At 46.1% G+C, this 19,760-nt stretch overlaps 1 protein-coding gene across 1 annotated transcript in view; it reads right to left on the reverse strand.

Moving 5' to 3' along the window:
* Window positions 1–19,760, reverse strand: part of LOC126176305 (beta-1-syntrophin-like) — a gene marked incomplete at its 5' end in the record, with an annotated part of 316,135 nt that overhangs the window by 102,281 nt on the left and 194,094 nt on the right. The gene's annotated exons all lie outside the window — the stretch shown is intronic.

The following is a 19,760-nucleotide window of genomic DNA, read 5'->3' on the forward strand; positions in this document are numbered from 1 at the left end:
GCGGAGTTCCATTTGAATAATGTGCGTTGAACGGTGTGCTCCGAAACACTTTAGCACGCACCAGCACTGTACCTACAACCAGAGTTCCTCAGGAGTTAAGCTGATACAACACTACTAGGCGAACGGATATGGTGAACGAGTGTGTTTCCCATGTGGGGAAACCTCTGGTTGTTGTATCCAGCAGTAATAGGAGGGAAACACCGCTGACACTGGAAACCTGAGCCAGTTCTGTAGGCGTCCTCAGATCGGCTAAAGCGTTCAGGCAACTAACTGTTCGCAATAAACAGGAGATATGGGTTGAACAACAACATTGCAAGTTCTGCGCTTCTAAATAGGATTTTCCAAATATTTTGCGTTCTCGTCGATTTCATCAGCATTGATCCCTTTCATTACATTTCTATGAGCTTAATTCATTTACGGTACACTTCGCCGCTGGTATGAAAGCCACAGTCAGTGATCACATGAAACTTGTAACAGCTGCTACTGAAACCTATCTGTTACTCAAATAAGTGTACGGCGAAGACTGTTTATCATGCACGCGAATTTTTGAGAGGTTCAGGCGTTTCCTAGATGGCTAAGAACACGATTAATATAACTTTCTCCCAGGACGCCCTTCAACATAAGAAACGGGTGAAAATATCGAAAAATAGGCAAACTGGTTGGTTCAAATGGCTCTGAGCACTATGGAACTTAACTTCTGGCCTTGTGAGACAGACAGTTACCCTTGCTGGAAAATGTCATCGGCGTGGGGAAAGACATCATAGTCCACAATACCTGCTGAAAAACCAAGCAGAGGACAGTCCGTCGGACTAGATGACAAATTTTCGATTGCCCTCTCTCTACTCTTCCCTCTTATAGCCCTCTTGCTTGTTTTGTAACTCACCACTATATGAAAGATTCTACTTTTACAGCACCTTTTCTCTCATTTCTTGCCACAAATCCTCCGAGGTTTCTTCCTTGTCGCCTCCCTCCGCAGTTTTTACCTCGTCTGTACTCAGGTCGTACTCTCGATGAAGAGTTAGCGGCCGGCCGGGGTGACAGAGCGGTTCTAGGCGCTACAAAAAAAAAGATCAAATGTGTGTGAAAACTTATGGGACTTAACTGCTAAGGTCATCAGTCCCTGCCGGCCGGGGTGGCCGAGCGGTTCTAGGCGCTACAGTCTGAACCGCGCGACCGCTACGGTCGCAGGTTCGAATCCTGCCTCGGGGATGGATGTGTGTGATGTCCTTAGGTTAGTTAGGTTTAAGTAGTTCTAAGTTCTAGGGGACTGATGAACTCAGAAGTTAAGTCCCATAGTGCTTAGAGCCATTTGAGCCAAGAGTTAACGGATGTCCACATCTTTATCCTGTATACACAAACTCGTGGTACTCCCGATGAACTGGAAACTCGACTCTTATTCGGGGGGAGGGCAATTCATATCGCCATTTGGCTATCCAGATTTATGTTTTCCGTGATTTCCTTAAACGCTTAAGGGCGGATACAGCCGATTTCCAACCCCATCTCTATTTGTACTCCTTCCGTAATGAACTCGCTGTCGACGGGCCACTGTAAGCATATACTACTTACTTCCTTGGAAGTTTTAAATGTAAGCAAATGTAGTAAACGGGCGAAAAGGTCTGGTATCGTTTAATTACGCCATCAGTCACATCCTGCAAGGGCCTACATCATGGGTGCAAACAGAGCCCGCACGCCCCCATCTCTTCCGTGTTACTGTTTGAAACTCTACATTTCAGTCACGTAACAGGGGGCACGAACGAGTTTCAGTCGGTAGTTTCTGTCGTTATGCGCTACGCGAAGCAGAGCCGGCAGTTACAGTTTTTCTCGGTCGCAGCTGACAAACCCGACATTGCCCCGAGTATTCATTTTGCCAATTTTCTGTTACAAAGGGAAACAAAAAATGGACTGTGTTTGTAGCGGAGTATCGACTAAATGTCATTTCCATGTATTCGTGAAAATACCTTTGGAATTATGACACTGTCATAAAAAGAAATATGCATAATGTACAAATGTCTGTGTACAGTATCAAAATTAAGACACATGATCCTGGACAATGTCCGTACGCTAGGCACAGTTGCTTCGCGTGAATACAACGCGATTTTGTGAACGTCTCTATGGCAATGTGTCCTCACATCTCTATAGACCGCTTTTGTTTTCGCCTATAGCTGTTTGCGCTTCGCAATTGAAAGCCGTCAGACTCGCCGCCGGTGTCAGGTATTTGTTTAAGCTGACTTTGCAGTAGGAGCGTCTTAGCAGTAAGGAACGAATGTATTAAAATTTCATGCATGATGCGGCATTTTTTTGACGAATCTCATTGTTTATGACGTCATATCTCCTGAACTACGTATGGGACTACGATATACTTTTGTACGTGCATCTAACGGCATATGTGGATATTGCCTGCGAAATTTACTGCGAATACTGTAAGTAGCACAGAAGTAATCCATTTAAACCTGCCGCACATTTTCACGCATCTTATCGTTTATGACGTCATATCCTCTTAACTATGACACAACCAATGGTTGCTGTTTTACATTTGGCCTGGTGAAACGGTAACAAAAATCTGAAACACTGCATAAACAGCTCTTTCTTTTTACAAGCGGCAGCGTTATAGTTCTTCAGCCAGTTCCTCTATAGATGCACTGCGAGTCATTTAGTTCAATGCTTCCGCAGGAGGAGGGGGGGGGGGGGAGGAGGAGGAGGAGGAGTCAACATACAGGGTGGTCGGTAATTACCATTACAAACGTCTAGGACTTGTCGAGGGTAGTGAGTACAGAACATTTTGAATAGGAACCCATATCCGGAATCGTATCGTTTCCGTTCTACGACAGTTTCAATTCAGATGTGTACCTCGTCAACGTCTGCTTACGGCAAGAGAAACTTCTCAGAGTTCCCTGTCCTGGTATGCAACAGGGAAGACACGATGGTGTGTACTACGTCAAGCGATCCCCAGATGTCACTTATTGTCCGCTTTGCTGTGAGACCGAGTCAATACCTGTGCATCACCGATAGAGAAAACATGGTGCAGTACACGTTTGCAGAATACACAGACATGCTCCTTGTGTATGGCGAAACTGGAGGCAACGGAAGGGCTGCTACTGGGCTGTATCACGAATGTTTTCCACACCGTCACACTCCATCGCACAAACTGTTTGCCCAGGTTACACAACGGCTACTAGAAACGGGTACCTTCACCGTGAGGAGGTAGGACTGTGGTGCTCCACGGCGACGCCGCACTCCCGAATTTGAAGAAGATGTACTGTGTCGCACTGAAGACAGCCCGTCAACGAGTTCGCGAACAATTGCGAGTGCAATGGCTGTTAGTCACAGTACCGTCTTGGACGTCCTGCATGAGCAACAATTACATCCGTACCACTTACAGAGGGTACACGCTGTGGGTCCAGCAGACTTTCCACAACGCGTCGCCTTCTAAACATGGTTCCTGCACCGTTGCATCGACGCGCCCCCGTTTCCAAGTCGAGTTCTCTTCACAGATGAAGGTAGGTTCAGAAGAGATTGTGTTCTGAATGCTCGAAATAGCCATGTCTGGGCGGACGAAAACCCTCATGCCACGCATGTTCAGGGATTTTAAGACAGGTTTGGAATTAACGTGTGGGCAGGTATTCGGGAATGTCATGTGATTGGACCATACCTCCTTCCATCCAAGCTCACGGGTCCTGTATACTTAGTCTTCCTACGACACGTAATTGACCCGTTCTTGGAAGCTGTGCCATTGAATGTCCGTCAATAAATGTGGTTTCGGCATGATGGAGCAGCATCTCACTTTTCACTGGCTGTCCGGAGACATTTCAACGGACGGTATGGTGAAAGATGGATAGGCCGTGGTGGTCCGACCGCGTGGTCGCCAAGATCGCCGGATTTAACCCCTGTGGACTACTTCTTGTGGGGTAGTATGAAGAGCCTAATTTATGAGACACCCGTAGAGACAGAGGAAGATCTGCTGTCATGAGTTCTGGCCGCTCCACAACACATTGAAGAGACACCAGGTGGGATGGAGAGAGTGTACCAGAACATGCTTCGGAGGTACAATGTGTGTAACAACGTTGGTGGTCGCCACATCGAGCCGCTGTTGTAATGCATCGGTACGTTGCGGCTGGTGCCACAGATGCTGGGTTCTTGTTGTTGTCGACTAATGTAAACCATGAGGTGGAAGCTGCAATGCAAATGCGTAAGTAATAACGGAGCGAGTCAGTATTCTTTTCAAATGGATGGCAACATTGTACTGGTTCACGCCTAAGTACATTCCTCATGTGGGTGTAGATGAGACAGTCATCTGCATTGAGACTGTCGTAGAACGGAAACGATACGTTTCTGGACATGGGTTCCTATTCAAAATGCTATGTACTCACTACACTCTACATGTCCTAGAAGTTTGTAACGGGAATTTCCGGCCACCGTGTATGTTTGGCAGCAAGCATTTAAAGTTCCGACAATTTCTATACAAAATTTCCCTTTTCCAGACAAAATAGGCGTTATGCTTTATGACTTTTGCTTACTCCAGTACATAAACTGAAGCAATATGAAGATTCGAAGACGATGATTACAGAGAAATCTCTTGCAGTGAGTTTGATATTAACGTCCTGTCGCCTCAAAATAATCTTCACTGATCGATTTTTATATCCGCTCGTCGACTTATTTCTACGAGACAGATATACAATAGCCCTTGTCATTCAATTCCTAGTATTTAGACACTAATAAATACTTTCAGACAGAAAACAACCATACGAATCTGCTTCTTAACGATATAATTCCTTAGTTTCAACCTGCAAGTTCCCTGACTTACGTAAAGTGTATTAAGCAACCAATTATTCCTTCCTTTACCATATCTGTCAAGGGAACCAAACGTTGCACAAAATCTCACCGCTGTAATGAAGAAACAGTTAATGAAAATACGACAATTAAGATCAACTGAACAGCAATCAAGAGGTCGCTTGTAAATGGCTACCACCACTAGTCAGCTGATCGAGATTATGGTTTCTTTATAGCCACGTCAATGCGCGGTCTGCCTCATCTATGGTCGAAGCTTAAATGTGTTGCATCTTTTCTGTCCGGAGCTATTTAACATAGAACGACCGCAGAAATACTGCCGGGGAAAGTGAGATGCCAGATTCAGACATATTGGAATAATCCTGAGCAAGTATAATTAACACAAGAAAGACATTGGTTACCAGAATGTCGTTTGACCCATCTTTGAGTACTGTTCGTCTGTCTCCTTACCAAACTGGATTAACGGCAGAGATGGTAAAGATTCACGAAGGAACTTCACGATTTATCACGGGGTTTGTTTATTCGGATGAGACTATCACAAAAATCTACACACAACAGCGGAAGATGTTACAACGAAGAGCCCTTCTTACAAAATTAAAAGAGCTTAGGTTCTAAAATGAGCCATGAAGCGTACTACTTTCCCCACGATACACTACCTCATCAAAAATGCCAGGCCAACTATTAGTGGACATTATGGGATGTGTCAAAATTGTTCAAATGGCTCCAAGCGCTATGGGACTTAACATCTGAGGTCATCAGTCACCTAAACTTAGAACTCTTTAAACCTAACTAAGCTAAGGACATCATACACATCCATGCCCGAGGCAGGTTTCGAACCTGTGACCGTAGCAGCAGCGCGGTTCCGGACTGAAGCGTCTAGAACCGCTCGGCCACAGCGGCCGGCTATGGGATATGTCCAACCTTAGCCTTTATGAAGGCTTGAACTCTGTTGGGGACACTTTCAGTGAGGTGCCTGAATGTCTGTGGAGGAATGCCAGCCCCTACTTCCTCAGTAGTCGAAACGAGAGAAAGCAGTTTTGTTGGACGCTGTGGTCTGGAGTGAAGTCTACGTTCTAATTCATCCCAGACGAGTTCCATTGGATTTAGGTCGGGGCATTGGGCAGGTCAGTCCATTTTAGGACAGTTATTGTCCACCAACCATTGCTTCACAGGTACTGCTTTGTAGCACGATGCATTTAATGCTGATAAAGTCATGATCTCCGAACTCTTCCTGTATTGTATGTAGCACATAATGCTGCAAAATATGTTCACTTCCGTCCGCATTTAGAGTTTTACTAAGTGCAATAAGGGGACAATATCCTAATAACGAAAAGCACCTCCATACTTTAACACCACATCATTGGTGCTTCACTGTTGGCACTACACATGACGGTAGGTGAGGTTCTCCAGGCGTTCCCCAAACCCAATCACTCCCATTGGATTGCCGCGGGGTATAGCGCGATCCATCACTCTAAACACTCTTCTCCAGTCATCCACTGTCCAGTGGCGTCACCCTTCACATCATCTCAACCGCCTCCTGGCACTGAAAACAGAAACGTGTGGCTAGTGAGCAGTTGCTCGATCATGTATCCCATTCTTTTTAACTCCCCACGCACAGTCACAGTGCTAGCTCGATTGCTGCTGGTAGAGCTTTGCAACTCAAGAGTGATTCCTTCCGCTGACCTCATGCGTTTCTTTGTAACCATCCTCACCAACAACCGACACTGCCTGTCCGTCAGCTGGTTGTTCCTTCAAGTTTACACTGGACAATCAGGTCACCATCAGTCGACTTCGGCAGCTTCAGAAAGTCTGAAATGTCTGGGATGGACCTGTTATTCAGGTGACTTAAGTGACCAGTCCAGATTGGAAGTCAATGAGCTCTCCTGACAGACCCATTCTGCTGTTACACCTGCTCTACTGAAAACTCAAGGCAAGTCCGTCGCTCGTGACATATAGTGTCAATCCGCGTTACATAGGAATGTTCGGATACTTGTGGTGAAATAATGTACATCTCGCGTTCCGAACACGATGCTAAAATTACAAGACTTCGGACCCACCGAGGTCACGCTTCTCACCTACCATCTCTGAGTGGAATAGGAAGGAGGGAGGGAGGGAGGTGGTCAGGAGGTAAATAGACTGGTACAGTAAGTATCCTCCCCCACTCACTGTCGGTGGCTTTGGGAGTACAGATGCAGATGTAAAGCTCATTTTTGAAATTCTAAATCCTCCTTCATAATGCAATGACATCTGCACAGGACGCTCACACGTAGAATGCAAATTCGTTATCTTTCTGTGGAACAGAAATGAGCGAAACAGTGCCGAACGGTGTCGAATTTTGAGAGTGAGGGTTGCGCCAGTTTCACCTGTGCTGAATCCACTGCGCTTCCATACTTTTATCCAATCTAGTATCTGTATCAGCGTGCCACGGTTATCGGTAGGTCGGCCGTGTGTAGCATGGAGAGGATCGGGTCGCCCTCTCCAGACCGCTTCAATCGGCCGCCACTGTGCTTGTTTACTCCAAACCGCGGAGCACCTCTCCGCTGGCCTGCGCCCTTATTGACCCTGCAGTACCCCCGGTTGTTCAAACTAACAACAATCTCTGTGACAGGGGCGCTGTCTTCCCCCGGAAACTTCCACTTTATCCGCTGTCCCGGGGATGGCACACGTGGAGAAAAGGCAATATCTGCCTTCGCTACTGTTCGCTACGCGGTGAGGGTGGGGAGCGGAATAGTGGGGGGAGCTGGGAGGATGCCGCTCCAGACACAGCTTCTCCTCTCCCCCTCCCCTACCCTTCCCAACATCTGCCCCAACGCTCTTGCACCTGCCGCCAGCAGGGATATGCAAAATCTCCCTAGAATTCCTCACTGCTCCTTTTCTTAAATATAGCTATAGTATTAAACGCCTAACACTGTTCATCGTTCGACATGCAGGTTGCCTATCTAATTTGATTTTAAATACACTTCTCGAAAAATAATAATAGTAAAAATCAAAAAAATAATGTAGAGTAATGAAATTTCGGGAATACATTTGTCTATGCAAAATATACGTGAATAACACTGCAGGATCACAGTTAATGTAAGCGCGAGGTAAGTCTTTGCAAATGATGTACATTCATAACCGGCGTAGCCGCCAGAATCTTGAATACAAGCATGCAAACGTGCATGCATTGTGCTGTACAGATGCCAGATGGAGTTCCATAGCTGTTGCACTTGGTCGGTCAATACAAGGACACTTAGTGTTGTTTGTGGATGACGCTGGAGTTGCCGTCCGATGATGCCCCATATATACTCGATTGGAGACAAATCTGGTGATCAAGCACGCCATGGCAACATGTCGTCACTCTGTAGAGCATGCTGGGTTACAACAGAGGTATGTGGGCGAGCGTTATCCTGCTGGAAAACACTCCGTGGAATACTGTTCATGAATGACAGCATAGCAGGTAGAATCAACAAGCTGACATACAAATTTGCAGTCAGGGTGCGTGGGATAACCACGAGAGTGCTCCTACTGTCCTACGAACTCGCACCCCAGACCATAGCACCAGGTGTAGATCCAGTGTGTCTAGCATGCAGACAGGCTGGTTGCAGATCTTCGTTGCAGGCCCTCAACTGGCCTCCTCCTAACCAACACACGGCCATCACTGGCGCTGAGGCAGAACCAGCTTTCCATCAGAAAACACAACAGACCTCCACCCTGTCCTGAATTGAGCTCTCGCTTGACACCACTCAAGTCACAGGTAGTAGTCCTTTCGGTTCAGTAGAAAGCACGCTACAGGGCATCTGGACCGGAGCTGTCCTTATGTAACTGATTTGTAACAGGTCGTAGAGTCACTGTGGTGCCAACTGCTGCTCAAATTGCTGCTGCAGATGCAGTACCATGCGCCAGAACCGTATGCCCAACACGATGGTTTTTCCCTTTCGTCAGTGCCACATGGCCGTCCGGAGCCTGGTGTGTGATGACTCGCATATCATTAACATAAATGTTAAAGAGGATGGGAGACAACACAGAGCCTTGAGAAGCACCCACCGACACTTGACGTAAGCTTGAGCGTTTTCCTTGCTGGGTAACCAAAAACGTTCTATCGTGGAGGAAATCATCCACGATCTTGATGAAGATGTCTGGTGTGTCGTCTGTGTCAGCATTTTGCACACAAGATTGTGCTGTCAAATCTTGTCATACACGTTTTTCAGGTCCAGGAAAACCATTGGAGTCGACATGGTGGAGTTAAAGCACTTACTGACATGCTCTGTGAGCCTAAGAACTTGGAGTTCGGCCGATAGGTGGGAAGCGAATCCGAACTGTTCCGGACGGATTGTCCCAGCAGCCGCCAGAGGCGGGGAAACGCGGTGGATGATCACAGATTCTAAGATCTTTGCCATGGCATTAATAAGGCTAATAGGCCTGTTGTTAGTAGGGACTGTAGGATACTTCGAGAGCTTGGGGATAGCAATTGGTTTGGCCTGTTTCCTCTGTGGGCGAAGGATGCGGTGAGGGGAGGGGAGGGGTATGCAGGTAAATAAGATCAGGAGTCGACAGAGGTGTTCATTCAAGATGCCATCCAAACCTGGTGCTTACTGCCCATGCTTCCGCCAGAGGATCCGCTGGACTTCTGCTGGAGACGTAAGGTGAGAGGCAACAAGAGGTTGTCTGTGTCTGAAAGCGGTTAACACCTGCCAGACTATTGTGTTCATCCTGGAGTTCATCACGCGTAACGTCCTGGACGAGCACTTGGTTCTTGATCTCAAATCCATCGACCAGAGTTTCTACCACATGGAGGGCATCATAAGCTGAGCTATCCATTGTGCGGATGCGATGGTTGGTCCTCACTGCAGAGCACTATAGGGCTCGGATAACAGCCCATTCGGATTTATGTCGGAGGAGAAAGACAGACATCTTATCCTCCCATTGTACTGTTTTTCAATTGGCGAGGTGGTGGCATAACTCATGTTGGAGACGCCTCATGTGATGCTTATCCCGAGGGTCACAAAACTGCTTCCACTGCCTGCTATAGCAGTGCTTCTTGATATTTAGTTTGTGCAAAAGGAGAGGCAAGCCATCCAGTTGAGGTTAAGCCCCATGGGAAAATGAAAGTAGAGGCCTTCATTGCCTACTGGATTTTAGTGTTTAGGTAATCAACGACGCTAACCAGATTGGCAGGCGTTGTCAGGTGGAGGTTTTGCCGGGTGGTGGTGTTGAGGATCCTGGAAAATTTGTCCCAATCCCTCATGGTCAAGATGGAACGGACATCTAAGGATGGAGCGACATCGATAAGGTGCAGGAGCACGGGGTCGTGGTCAGAGGACAGTTCATGGAGTGTTTCCAACGAAAACTGTACCGCAATATTCTTGGCTTGGCCTTGAGATCCGCCCTAACAATGAGTTTGTCAAATGATGTCAATGTACGGACGTCTGCTTCAAGAAGTGGTACGTTAGGGTTCAAATACACCACAGCAAAAGTAACAGCACCAAGGCACGTAGAAACAGTGACTGCCATAGCCTCTATATGTTCTAGTGGTTGGAGAGGCTTATGTAGGGACACGGCCTTGCCTCCACCTCAGCGATGGAGTCAGTCAGTGCGATAGTAAACCATATTGTGGAAACGAAAATCGTCTGCGGGTTTCAGGTGGGTTTCTGAGGCAAGTAAGATGTCCACATAGTGGTTTTAAAGGAAGGTGTTCAGTTCGATCTTCATACATTTAATTCCATTAGCATTAAAAATACAGACAACTAGATCCTGAGCGTGCTGATGGTTGTGCAGTGGGTGATTCGCCATTGTAACAAAGTCTGTTTGAGCCCATTAACAAGAGCGATGACTTTTGTGAGCCCACCCCCTGACTGACGGATCTTTTGAGCTGTTTCATGAATGACAGCCCTGATGTGAGGCTGCGTGAAGAGAGAGATGACCTGGAGGATCTCTCTCATGTCATTATGAAAAGAAGGATCTATCTCCATCACTGGTGGATTATACTCAGAGGGCTCCTTGACACTCTGGCCGGCAGGGATGGGCGTGGTGACTGGTGGAAAAGGTGCCGCAATAGAAGGCTGTGCCACTGCAACAGTTGGGTGTGAAGAGGCTGCAGACAGTCTTTCTGTTTAGTGGACGTTGGTATTCGTTACAGGAGACAGATGAACAGGAGTAGACTACGCTGCCGTGGCAAACATGGTCGTGGAGTTGGTTGGTTGGTTTGTGGGATTAACGGGACCAGACTGCTACGGTCATCAGTCCCCATGGTCGTATGGCTGGGAGCCAGAGGGGCTCCTGTGTTGCAGATGCATCAGGTGCCTGAGCACCCCTGAAGATGGGAAAATGAGCGCCGTCCCACGATGGTGGGGGGTGGCCAAATCGTCCTTGGTTTCCTTCTTGGAGGGCGGGAAGGCTTCACAGCTTTCCGGTATATAGGGCAACCCTTCCAGGAAGCCAGATGTGGTGCCCAAACAGCATGGGGATGTCGGTTTTTCTGAGGCTGGGAATTTGCAGTCTCCGATGCATGAGAGCCGGCATAAGTGACACACCGAAAAGGCAGTGAGCAGTAATTGCTGGTGTGTCACAAACGTTAACACCTACGGCAGACGGAGGGGCTGTTGCGGCCTTTGTATGATTCAGTATGCACCTTGACGCATAGGAGATACCTGATTTGGTAAAAGGATTCGACATCCTTTTTCCTAATACGGGAAACAACATGGGTGAGCAAGGGATTAATTTCTGGGTCTCAGGATGCCTCTTGCTGTATTGTGGACCAAACAGTCCAGGAACTTGAGTGATAGACCTCAGAGAATGACAGAGTAATTCATCCCTGACATCTGTTTCCGTAACTTCGCAGGGAAGGTCTTTGATGACGATTTTTGTTGTTCTGTCGCCAGAAGCCTGATGAGTGTAGTAGGCCATAGCCCTCGACTTCACAAACTTGAGGACTTGGAGATAATCGTCCTCTGAGTCAAGAAGGTACTTGAAATGGGCTTCCTCGTAAACTGCTTGCAGTTGACCTGCAATAAGGCGTTGCAGTTCAGTGTTCAGTTTAATGTAGTTTGTGGGATTGTAAAGCACGATAGGAAGGATCTTCTTCTTCGTTGGTGGTGGTGACGATGGATTCTGAGATGTGGAAATTGGAGGAGGACCCATGTCCTGATCCATGGCACCAAAAGGTGCGGCTGCTGCAGCTATGGAGCCATCTGAATCCGAATCACGGACGCTGCGAGGGGCGCGAGTGGAAGATCGCTTAGATTTTCGACTACGGGATGGCCTGTTGGGCCAATGACATGGTGTAGACGAAATAGCACCCGACGGGGCGTCCACATGGTGGTCGGTTACCTCAATGTTGGGGGTCGACATGGCGTGATCGTCACTGAGGTCTATCACCACGCGGCCATGGGAGTCGTCAGTTGACGAAGAGGAAGATTAGTCCCTCACGCGAGGCTGTGGACGGTATCACAGTCAGTGGTTACCGGTGACTTGTGGTGGGATGCACGGAGCGCTCGGTCCTTAGCCCGTTGGGTAGTATCAGTATCTGCGCCCCTGGCAGTTTGCCGAGATGGCTGTCGATCGGCCGGTGTCACATTGCCGCGTGAAGGGGAGGCGGAGGAGTCGCCTGGCCACGGATTCCTGTCCTTGCCCTTATCCATGCTTTGCCTCGGCCGAACTGACGTAGCCAGGGCCCTCTCAGACAAAATACACTAATTCCTGCCGCCTATAATACCCGGTGGAACGAGACACGTACGAAAAACAACGGTGCCTTAGAAGGCGAACGGCAAAACCACGTCGTCTCAGGCGCTCACGTACTCGCAAGTAAACACTGTCAGGGCTCCAACCTGAATGCCGCAATTCAAACCGTGGACGACGGAAACTTTATATGCAGCGAAAATACAAAATCGCATGCGCTAAGGTAATGCGCAAGCGCTCAAACGTTGCTGCAGTCCCTTGACGCGAGAAGAGTTGCAGCGCCTCCAGTGGCGAATACTGTCGAAAAACCGATATATCGTTAATAATTTATACTCATAGCCAGCCGATTCAGGTGCCGTCGTTTCTTCATATGTGATAAAACAGAATTCCAAGTTTTACTTAGCGGTACCCATTGTCACGGTTAATGATATTATTTGTTACACTGGTTTCGACATATTCTTTTAAAACACAATCCAGTAACGTGAGGCGTTTGCAACCGCTCTTGTCTCATTGTATAGCACCCTGTGTCCCTCTATCACACAGTGCTCAGCCACTGCAGATTTGTCAGGTTGTAATAATCGCGCATGGCGATGATGTTCAACACATCTGTCATTGACGTTATGAATAATTTGGTCAACCTATATTTTACCGCACCCAAATGGTATTTCGTAAATCATCGTTAAGAGAGCCAAGAAATGCTCTAATCAGAGCTCACACGTGTCTGCCAAGATAGGTAAGGTCTTGAAGAAATATGAAATCAGAAGTGTTTCCGTCCGCCAGCTAAGATTAGATGAATGACACTTGTCTGGCTGTTTCGACATCCCACATTCCTTGGCAATATGTCTGGTACCACTGCGTGGATTCATTAGCGGCGTAGCCAGAACAGCTTCTTCGTGTTATCTGTCAGTTGCACTCTTCTTTCTTGTTCTCTTTTTTGACGTTCAACCGGCCTGTCCGCACTAGCGTCTTAGTAATTCGTTCAACTGCCTGGCGCGTCGGACACTGGCGATTCGGATAGACAGACCTATACCGATGTACTGTTTCTACGGTATATCTTTACATTCACCGTATGGAAGTAGTATATCCAATTTCTCCTGAAAGATGTATATGTTCGCAAGCAACGAATGATGAAGCAGAAATGAGCGGCATGCAGTGCAGACAAGTAAACAGGCGAATGTGTTGACATTCTGACAGCGTAGCACGAGAGCTCCGCTTGGCGCTGTTTGCACCGCTAATGCCGATTCCGGCCACCGGCCTCTCAAATTCTATGACATTTCTCGAATTTTTTTACGACATGTTTCAACGTCAACATTAAAAAAATTCTGTGTCGCTGTAATGGTCTTCTCAAGAGCAATCGAGTACAGCTATAAAAAGTATACGGTTCCATTTAGAAAACCGTACTTGCTTCCATACCTCCGTTGATACCAGCGCTTAAAAAAGAAAGAAATAAGTGCCCGTCAACGCTCTAACATTTGAAGAAAATCGCATTTCGATATGTGTAGCCGTTCACGAAATAAAAGGGGCGTTATGTCTTACATGACTCACTCTCTATATGGTGAAGTGGTATTCCAAATAGCATTTCGTCAGAAATAAGCTAGAAAAATCTCCACATTGCTGTACGAATGCCCGATGTGTGTCCATTTCAATGCCAATTGTCATGTTGGATTGCTTAATATTTATTTCCCACATAAATATATTCTACTTGTATATTTTACACAAGTTGTTCTACACAAATTTTTTATTTTAATTTTATGAAATATAAAATACCTGTTGTATTTGTGTTTTCCTTTTACACTTGTATTTTTTGTTTGTTTTCAATCTGGAACCTTTCCAGATTTAATAACGTTAAAGCTGAAATTGTTTGTACATTATTGTTGTAAAATGATTATAAATCTCAACTACGGAGAGGAAGCGCAGAATTCTTTGAGTAAAAAAAAAATGCTGTATGCACTTTGGTTTTGCGCACCAACCACATCGGAGAATTGCATTTTCATGAATCATTCTTTGGCATACCACTTCATCATATATGATTCAGTTTGGTATTAACGATGCTAAATGTTGTGCTGCTGAACAAATGTCGAAATGAAAAACAAAATAGTGTGAGGAAGGAATTTCGAAAAAAATGACTATTTCGACAAGTATGGGTGCACCCTTCTAATGTGCACTAAAAACCATAGCACTTATTTGAAGGATTTTTTTTTTAATGGTACCGTTTCAATAGTATTGGTTCAAATGGCTCTGGGCACAATGAGACTTAACATCTGAGGTCATCAGTCCCCTAGACTTAGAACCTAACTAACCTAAGGACATCACACGCATCCATGCCCGAGGCAGGATTCGAACCTGCGACCGTAGCGGTCGTGCGATTCCAGACTGAAGCGCCTACTAGAACCGCTCGGTCACAGCAGCCGGCTTTCAATAGTATTCATTCAGAAATATTAAACTGTGTTTCTTTAAAGGTGTCTGACCCTCTTAACGGTCGTATGGGCATGTATAAAAAAAATGAGTGTGTCCAATTTTCTACATCTACATGGATTCTCTGCAAATCACATTTAAGTGTCTGGCAGGGGGTTCATCGAACCACCTTTACAATTCTCTATTATTCCAATCTTGTAGTGCGCGGGAAGATCGAACACCTATATCTTTTCGTACGAGCTCTGATTTCCCTCATTTTATCGTGGTATTTTATCAGCATAATCAACGCCGATCACAATCAAAGTGTACCTCTTGGGTAGGTTTACTTGTGAGAAGCTATTTCAATGGAAAGCCGGCCGCTGTGGCCTAGCGGTTCTAGGCGCTTCAGTCCGGAACCACGCGGCTGCTACGGTCGCAAGTTCGAATCCTGCCTCGGGCATGGATGTGTGTGATGTCCTTAGTTGGTTTAAGTAGTTCTAAGTCTAGGGGTCTGATGACCTCAGATGGTAAGTCCCATAGTGCTTAGAGCCATTTGAACATATTTTTTAATGGAAAGTAGCGGTTCACAGGTCTGCAGAGCCGACAAACGATGGGAGGGCGGCGTGCTGATCCCACTCTCCTTCGTATCACGTCCAAACGACGCTGCTATCTGAGGATGACACGGAGATCGGTTGGTCGACTTTGGTCGGTCTATGGGCGCAACGGCGGGGAGCATACAGTCATGGCTGGAAAATGGCTGTTATTAACAAAAAGGAAGAACAAGAAAGAAGACGGAGAGAATCTGACCAACCGATGTAAAAAAAAAAAATTGCGGTAAGAGTCATCAAATTTTTACGTCCGCTCGGTAAGAAGTTAATCGTTCAATTACAGGCAATATACCGAACATCCACAAAGCGTACAGTCAACGACACAGTTAACTCGTTCTCTAAGAGAAAGTGTATTCAAAAACCTCCTGTGCTGACAAAAGCTCCTCGGATGAGGGAACGGTGGCTGTTGACTTGCGGTGTGAAGCCGTCAACGTTTGGCAGAGGGTGGGACTCGAAACGCTGGGCCTTTGATCCTTTTTCCATCTGCGGACAGCTTCATCGCTGTCGAGAACCAGTGCTTAACTGACTTCGTCACATAAAGAGAATGAACGAGGGCGGGCCGCCCGCACTCGCTGTGAGTCGATATCGCCGGCGCCTTCTGTGAAAGCGGCACTTCGCGCGTACGCTCGTAAAGCTACTTCGAGGGGAAGAAATGGAGAGATACAGCTGCCGTGCCTCCAGTTTCCTTTTTTAATTTCACGGAAGATAATCGAAAACTTGTTCTGTCCGTCTTCTAACGACGCTGGGTGCGCCACAGTAAATTTTAAATCCCTGGGGAAGAATCGTTCGAAAGCACCTCCCACAAGTATCGAAAAATGCTGACATGAATGTGATCAATAAAACACCAACGACTGGAAAACTTGCAGTAAAGTGGCTTATTCTTGTAGCTTTTAGGGTGCCGAATCCTAAATAGAGAGCTAAAACCTTATCACCTACGTTTTTATACAATTAACACCAATTATATTTAAAAAAATCATTTTTATCGATTGCGATTTCAATTACACACACACACACACACACACACACACACACACACACACACACACACACACACACACACACACACACCTATACAGGGTATCCTAGGATGAATGGTCACTGTTAACGAATATGACAGAAACGATTAACCAAACCATAAAAGTCCATTAAACATGGGCTTTAAAATGCATAGCTCGGAAGATGTGTTACTGTTAATTCGGTTCGTTACATTCGTATGCTTGAAACATTCTTGACACCAGAACTGAGAAGACGACGAATCCCTTTAAAACGCGTTTGTTTCCAGAAGGATGGGGCAACATCGCACACCGCAAACACTTCAATGACAGTTCTTAGACGCATGTTTCCTGGCCGGATTATCTCACGTTTTGGCCATGTTCCTTGGCTTCCCAGGTCTCCCGACTTGTCAGTATGTGACTTTTTTCTGTGGGGGTACCTTAAGAACTGTGTCTAAAACCACAAACCACAAAATTTGGACGAGTTGAAGAATGCAATCATTCAAGAAATTGCTGCCATCCCTGCATAGATTTTAGTCCGTGTGATGGAGGATTTTGAGAAGAGACTTGAATTCTGTATTCGAAGTGATGGACATCACCTTGACGACACTATTTTTCACAAATAACTTTGTTAACTAAAATGGCAAATAATGAGCTATGATTTTGTGTAAATAAACATGCATTAATTTTAAAGTTGGCTGAGTATTATTTCATTGAAAACCGTCCGTCTGCCGTGTGTCATCCTGTACTTTCCAACGCCATCGGAGCAGCAGATCATCAAGTCGACGCCTCCAGGCAATGTAAAGAATATTTAGACTTGTATCAGTGTGTGTATCAGTCATTTTATTGCAGTGATCCAACATAGTTGTGAATGTCAACACACAGTGTAGAGAGGACATCATTGACCTAACTCCTGTAACCACTGTTAGGATCTTGTTCCTGATTCTGAGGGTTTCCGAGTGTCCACATAAGTGAAGTCAAACAACTTGATTTTTGCTCACAACAACTACTACTACTACTACTACTACTACTACTACTACTAAAGTGTTCAAAAACTTGAGTCAAACTGCTCATTGAGTCTATAAGATACTACAGTACATAACTTACTCCACGTGGTCTGAAATCTAACTGCTGCAGCTGATTTGAAATTATTTTTCTTAAATTAATAATAGAAATTGTAACTTACGTCCCAGTATATGAAAAGCGCTTCTGAAAGTGTTGTTGAAGGCCATAACAGTTTTAGGGTGCTCATATTCCAGACATTCTATTCATCAGTGCTTTATTAGTTTCCATTAAAAATATTTTGTTTCTTAAGCTGATCAATTAGCAAACGTAATATTGTGGAAAGTTTTGTTACTTCGCCCATGCTGAACAGTAAGGAACTTTATAGAAGTTATGAGTGTTCTCGTTTAATATCAATGTTTAGAGCTTATATTTTATCTTTGAATTCCGAGAGTTATACCCTACTACTCTGAAATTAACGGTCTGATTTGGACTTGTTTATCTGGTCTTATAGCGTTCCTACTGGTTAATGTAACCACGTTTGTAAACCGTTTAATGTTTCATTATCTCGTTTTAATGTCATGATATATTAGGAATCAAAGTTCACAGTCCGATTGCTTTAACCCCTTAGACACAAGATCACGGTCACTTAATCTTCTAAAAGGGGTAATACTATTTTGTATTAAGAAAAAGAGAGTTTGTTATACGTAAACTAATACTGCATTTTAGTAAGATAAAAGTGTCGTAGGTACTGACAGGTTTTTTTTTTTTTTGTTTTGGTTTTAGGGCGCAAAACTGCTATGGTCATTAGCGCCCGATCCGTGACTTAGTAAACAGTAAAAACCCGAAAATGGAAACCAGCAGCAATGGGAACGAAACTCAAAAAATTGGAGAAACTAAAAGCAGAAGGAAGGCTTAAAAATCCACTACAGAAAGGGGTTGGTTGTCCCCACAAAAAGCTTCAAATGACTGACGTCATTTCACTGGCACTAATAAACTCGAGAACGCGATCGGCCGAGCGCGTGTCATCTGCTAAAATTGACGATATATCAGGCGACAGCTGTAGACGGGCGCGTAACGGAGTAAAATAGGGGCACTCAATTAAAAGATGTCTTACCGTCCACAGCTGAGAGCAGTGGGGACAGAGTGGGGGAGGATCGCCGCTTAAAAGATGTCGATGGCTAAAAAGACAGTGCCCTATCCGGAGTCTAGTTAAAATTACCTCCTCCTGATGACACGTTCGGGTGGAAGAGGTCCAAGCACAGGGAAGAGCTTTCACGTCCCGCAATTTATTATGGGGAAGTGTCGACCAATGTGCGTGCCATAAAAGAACAACACGACGACATAAAACGCTCCGTAGATCGGCGAAGGGAATCGAATGAATAGCTGGCCGAAGAAGAGAGACTGCAGCCTTGGCCGCTATATCGGCCGCCTCATTTCCACAGATACCAACGTGTCCCGGGAGCCAGAGGAACGCCACCGAGACGCCCCCCAGGTGGAGCAAGCGCAGACAGTCCTGAATCCGGTGGACCAGAGGGTGGACAGGGTAGAGAGCTTGGAGACTGAGGAGAGAGCTGAGAGAATCTGAACAGATAACATACTGTATCCGCTGATGGCGGCGGATGTAGTGGACAGCCAGGAGAACAGCGTGAAACTCCGCAGTATAAACCGAACACTGGTCGGGAAGCCGAAATTGATTTGGGGTGTCGCCAACAATATAGGCACTCCCTACACCAAACGATGTTTTTGAGCCATCAGTGGAAATAAATGTGGCTTCCTTCATTTGTGCACATACAGCAGAAAATGCCCGACGATAAACAAGTGAAGGGGTACCATCCTTGGGAAACTGACAAAGGTCACGGAGCAGGCAGATCCGGGGACGGAGCCAAGGCGGTGCTGTATCCCAGTTGTCAAGAAGGTTTTAGGAAAGCGGAAGGAAAGAGAATGGAGCAGTTGACGGAAGCGGACTCCCGGTGGTAGTAGGGAGGAGGGGCGGCCTGCATACTCTACATCAAAGGAGGCGTCGAACAAAATGTCATGGGCTGGATTAGCAGGCATGGAAGACAGATGGCTAGCATAACGACTCAGAAGGACTGCTCGCCGATTGGACAGCGGAGGTTCAGCAGTCTCAGCATAAAAGCTTTCCACAGAGCTGGTGTAAAAAGCTCCAGACACTAAACGTAATCCACGGTGGTGGATAGAGTCGAGACGACGAAGAATAGACGGCCGAGCAGAGGAGTAAACTATGCTTCCATAAGTCCAATTTCGAGCGCACTAAGGCGCGATAGAGGCGGAGAAGGACCACTCGGTCCGCTCCCCAGGA

Source organism: Schistocerca cancellata, chromosome 3 (genome assembly GCF_023864275.1).
Source record: "Schistocerca cancellata isolate TAMUIC-IGC-003103 chromosome 3, iqSchCanc2.1, whole genome shotgun sequence".
NCBI classification, from domain to species: domain Eukaryota; kingdom Metazoa; phylum Arthropoda; class Insecta; order Orthoptera; family Acrididae; genus Schistocerca; species Schistocerca cancellata.